This window comes from Miniopterus natalensis, chromosome X (assembly GCF_054644295.1).
Source record: "Miniopterus natalensis isolate mMinNat1 chromosome X, mMinNat1.hap1, whole genome shotgun sequence".
NCBI lineage: Eukaryota > Metazoa > Chordata > Mammalia > Chiroptera > Miniopteridae > Miniopterus > Miniopterus natalensis.
This window is the reverse complement of record NC_142103.1, coordinates 28,234,935-28,240,934: the sequence shown is the minus strand read 5'-3', so window position 1 is coordinate 28,240,934 and position 6,000 is coordinate 28,234,935.

Here is a 6,000-nt window from a genome sequence, read left to right as displayed (position 1 = left end):
TGCTTATCCATTTACCTGTTGATGGACGTTTGGGTTGTTTCCAGATTGGGCTATTAGAAATAAAGAAAGCTATCAACATTCATGTGTATATGAACGGACATATGCTTTCTATGGACATATGCTTTGCTTTTCTCTTGGGTAAATACCTAGGAGTGGGATAGCTGGATCACATGGTGAAGTATATGTTTAACTTCTATTTTCCAAAGTGTTAACATTTTACATTCTTGCAGCAGTGTCTGAGAGTTCTGATTCCTCCACTTCCTTGCTAACAGTATGGTCAGTCTGTTTAATTGTAACCATATCTCATTGATCAAGTTTGCACTTATCTAACGACTAATGATGTTGGACATCTTATGCATATTTGCCATCCATATACCTTGGATGAAGTATGTGTAAATCTTTTGCCTTTTTAAAAATTAGATGGTTCATTTTTGTTAATTTTTAAGAGTTCTTTATATATATTAGATACAAGTCAATTGTCAGATACGTGTTTTACACATATTTTCGCCCAGTCTGTGGATTGTCTCTTTATTCTCTTAAAAATATTTTTTTGAAGAGCAGAAGTTTTCAATGTTGATGAAGAACAGTTCTTTTTACTAGTTGTTTTAGTGTTACAGAAGAAATCGTTGCCTAACCAAGGTTACAAAAATTTTATCCTAAATTTTATTCTAAAAGTTTTACAGTTTTAGGTTTCACATGATCCATTTTGAGTTTTTTGTTTATGGTACAAGTTATAGGTTGAAGTTCATTTTTTGGCATAGTGATAACTAATTGTTCCAGCATGGCTCGCTTAAAAGACACTTCTTTCTCCACTGAATTTGTTTTCTGGACTCTATTCTGTTTCATTGATCTACTTGTGTATCTTGATTATGATGACAAACTCTCTTGATTACTGTAGCTTTATAATGCCCTGAAATTAGACAGTGTGGGTCCTCTAACTTTACTATTTTTCAAGGTTATTTTGGTTATTATTATTCTTGCTTTTCTATATGAATTTTAGAATCAGCTTGTCAATTTCTGCAGAAACTCCAGCTGGGATTTTGATTGAGATAGCTTTGAATCAATAGATCAATTTGAGTGGAACTGATATTTTAACAATATTGAATCTTTTAACCCATGAACAGACTATACACGGTGGGGCAAACGTAGGTTTACAGTTGTTCATATGGAAAATAATACATTAATAAACAACAATACAAGAAAAACTGTTTCTTGTAGTCACAACTATAAACCTACTTGTGCCCATCCCTGACTTTTACTCACCCCTATATTTATGGACCCAACATCAGAGCACCTAAATATATAAATAAAATAGTAGCAAAACTAAAGGGAAAAATAAACAACAATAATAGTTGGGGACTTTCATAACCCCTCTCAGCAATGGATACATCATCCAGGCAGAGAATCAATAAGGAAATGACTGATTCGAGTAACACTATAGACCAATCAATCTAACAGACATTTACATAACATTCCATCCAACAACAACAGAATACACATACTTCAGAAGCACACATGGAATATTTTCTAGATGGGTCATAGGTTAGATCACAAAAGTTTTAGTAAACTTAAGAAAATTGAAATTATACCAAGTCTATTTTCTGACCACAGTGGTATGAAACTAGAATTCAATAATGGGAGGAAAACTGGAAGATCACAAGTATGTGGAAATTAAATAATGCACTCCTGAACAACCAATGGAATAACCAAGAAAAAGTCCAAGTTAACAAAATTATAAATGAAAGAGGAGACATTACAACTGATACCACATAAACACAAAGGATCACAAGAGACTACTATGGAAAAGAATACAACAGCAAATTGGACAACCTACAAAAATGTATAAAATTCTAGAAATATACCACTTCGAAGAAATGGATAAATTCCTAGAAACCTACTATCTCCCAAGGATTAATAAGGAAGAATTAGAAAATCTGACCTGAACAATGATCAGTAGGAATATTGAGTCAATAATCAAAAACTTCCAAGCAAAGAAAAGCCCTGGACCACCAGATATCTTCACTAGCGTAGTCATTATTTTATTTGACATTCAAAGAGTTCTACCTTTGGCAAGTGGAAACCTCTTCGGATTGGCTTCTGAGTCTTTTTGAATTGCTCTCTGGTAGGAGAGTTTGGTCAAGGCTCTTCTAACCAGATGTGGAATCACCCATTTCCCCAAGGAAGCCTGGAAATGTGTTTAGAGGATTCAGTCTGGGGACTAGAGTTGCTCATTGCTGCTGGGGCGGTCATTGTGTTCTTGCCCTTTTCAGTGCATGGAGCCTGTAAATCTGTATTATATTTCTAAGATCATATACATCATCAGTTTCCATCCTGGGCTCTTCTATCGCCTTATAGGTAATTTTTTTTTTTAAATATATCTTTATTGATTTCAGAGAGAGGAAAGGAGAGGGAGAGAGAGAGAGAGAGAAACATCAATGATGAGAGAGTCATTGATCAAGCCCACAACTTGGGCATGTGCCTTGACGGGGAATCGAACCCTGATCGCCCAGATCCTAGGTCGACGCTCAACCACTGAGCCACACCCGGCCGGGTTAGGTAAAATTTTTTTTCAGTTTTTGTTTTACCCTTCTAGTCTGGAAAAATATAATCTATTACAGTATGTAATTAGTTTTCTCCCCTGTTCATAGATAATAGGTGGCATATCCTACACCAGTGCTGTGCAACAGAAATTTCTGCAGAAATGAGATGTTCTGTGTCTGTGCTGTCCAGCATTGTAACCACTAGCTATATGGGTGTTGAACATCTGAAATGTGGGTACTGCAACCAAGAAACTGAATTTTTAATTTAATATAACTCACCTAAATTTAAATAGTCACATGTGCCTAGTGGCTACTGTATTCAGCAGCAGCAAAACATACTTTTCTGCACCTGGCTTTTTTCACTGATCAGTGTATCCTGGAAATTACCCCACAGCAGTACAAAGAAGGACTCCTCTTTGCTTTCCTACCTGCATGGTTCTCTAGGATGTAGATGGACCATAGTTATTCATCCAGCCACTATTGGTGGACATCTGTCTTATGTCTCGTTTTCTGCTGCTATGAAAATTACTGTAAGGAATGACCTTGTGAACATACCATTTTGTGTTTTGTATTGTTTCTTTGGGAGAGATTCTCAGACAGGTGATTCTGGATCCAAGAGGAAATAGGTATGCAATTTTACTAGATAGCATTGAACCCCCTCTTCAGGGGTTGTACTTTCTTATATGATGTCCAGCAATGCATGGGCATTGCTCACAGACTAATCAACGAAAACGGAATTATTTTTTTCTTTGCAACTCTTACCATGAGACAGCATGAGCAACTTTTACATGTTTAAGGATCTTGTTCTGGTGAAATACCAGTTTGTATCTATTGCCCCCTTCTTTTTCATGGTGTTATTTGGGGTTATTTTTGCCTACACTTTTTCCTGAGCTCTCTACGTATTAGGATTATAACTCTTTATGTGGAAGTTGTAAATATTTTTCCCAATTTGTAATTTTTCATTTAACTTTGCTTATGTTTTTTGCTTTTGCCATGTAATTTTTAAATGAAACTACATCATTGTTTTCCCTAATTGTTTCTAGATTTTTAGTCACAGTTGGAAAAGTTCTCTCCATCAAAGATTATAGTGGAATTTCATTGTGGTGTACTCCTGTGGACAGGAGAGAGAGGTGGATTTCCCAGGGTGTCAGCAATAAAAGGAACCCTGAGAGGAGGTGACTATATTGTGAGAAATCTGTGAAAACCATCCCAGTAAATTAGGAGAATTAGATATTGAGATCAGGGTCCTACTTTGTGCTTGTCTTTGGGAACTTGGCCTCTACCCTTTGTCTCCTGTGGATCTGGGCCCAGGCCCCCACAACTGGGCAACAAGGTCTTAAATGAAGCAGAAATGCCATGTCACCTCAGGTGGACCCCTCAGTCAACTAAATGAGAGGGACCACTCTCCTAGGGGTAGAGAGATGCAATATCCATACTGAAATCTACCACATAACCTAGGCAAGGACGTAAGAGAAAGTAAAATCCCTAGTCTGCACCCATGAGAGAACCAGACTGAAACTACACCAGCGTGACCTCGTCTTTCACTTTCTATCTGGGATGAGCTGTCATGAGGAGAGACAGTAGCCTCTTAGAGCTGTGCAAGGGGACAGAGGTGCGGGTTACACGTTGCCTCACTTTCTCAGGTATAACCTCTCCCCAATCAACCCCATTATTTCCTGTGTAAATGCTGGGTTTCAGGACTCAAGGTCGAGCTTGAACTAAACTTGCTTGGAATGTGTGTGTTTGGGGTCACACCTCACCACTCCCTGCGTGGGCACTAACATCCTTTGCTACCTGTGGACATGTCCAGTTCTCCACATGTAGAGATCAAGATAGAGAAGACGTGGGATGCAGATGTGGAACTGGACTGACAGTGCCTGTCACACAGTAGGTATCTAATTCACATTTAGTAAATGAGATGTAGGTGTAGGACTAAGTAAGAAATGATACCACATATGTGTCCTTTCATTCTTTTTATCCACATATGAATTTTTCAAAGAGCATTGGGATCACAAAAGAGTTATTTTTCGTGATCTGCTTTGAAGAAAACTTTTTGTTCCTGTTTCTAAAAATTAAGTCTGTTCACTGGGAAAAAATAGCCTGTAGAAAATGAAGAAAGATACCCCTAAGTAGATGTGTGTGACTCTGTACTGAGTCATCTATAAAATGGGTACATTGATATCTCACAGAGATGTGAGGAGAAGTGAACAAACCAATAGAAAGTATCCAACATGGAATACTGTACAACTCTAACAAATACATGTCTGGTCTCCCTTGTGTTCTCCCCCCAACAAAAGAGATGACTTAAACTTGACCAAGTCATAGAGATCATTGGGATTTGAAGGAGCAAGAAAGGAAATATATGTTATGAATATCATGCCATGTATATTCTGTCAGAGCACCCACAGTAGGCACACACACTTTCTTAGTTTATCTGTGATTGGGAACATGAACAGAATCAGCAGATACTATTTTCAGAGACTTTTAAAATCTGTTATGTACAAAGTCTTAGAGTTCCCAGTCAGCAGCTAGCGCTAAACAATGTCTCAGTGTCTCCTGAACATGAAACATCTTCCCCTTTGCGAGGCCTAATGTTCTGTGTCTCATCCACACAGTTACTCCCCTAGGCCTGTACATCCGGAGCCTAATCTGGGCCATCCTGGTGAAAGAAGACAGTGACTGCAGGCAGTTTTCCTGTGTCCAGACTAATACCCACGTTTCTAGGTTGGTTTAGGAATGCTCCCAATTCAAACTTGCTGATTTTGTATTACAGTGGCAGGGCATGTGTATATTTCCTTTCCTTTTATTAGTTTGAATGCACAAGGAAGGTGCTCAAAGGTGTTTTCATTCCCATGTATGGATTGCTCCTATTGTCCTGGCTGAATGAGCCCCTCCTCACTAGACCTGTCCCCTGAATCCAGCTACTGGAGCTTTCTCCCCTCTGGAAGCTGGGGGGCTGAACTCTGGGCGATCTGTAGACCCTCCCCTGCAGCATTGACTGTTTGGCTAACTGGGTGGTTAAACCTATGAGCCTGCTTTCAGTTCAGTGCATTATATTTGGGAAAGATCAGAAAGAAGCATGTTGTGAAACTGCTCTCATAGTGTGACCTTTACTAATTCCTGGCATGTGATGACATCTGACTGTGGAATGTAAGGTTTACTTGAGAGACATGCTTGCCCTTTCCCTAGGATCTGTAATGTCCCTGAACCTGTCCAACTGGGACTGTCACGGGGTAGATTTATAAATTACTTCTGGGACATCCTTGTACCTAGTTCTCTGAGCTTGGGGGTGCTTCCCATTCTGACCCTGAATCACTTTCCTGTGTGAAGGGCTGGAGACATTTATTTGTTCTTATTATTTTATTCCCTTCTACAACCAAAACACTTTTTTTGTAGCTGAAAATGGCTAATGCACAAAAGGAAAAAAATTATTGAAAACCCTTAAAAATTTATTTCCCAT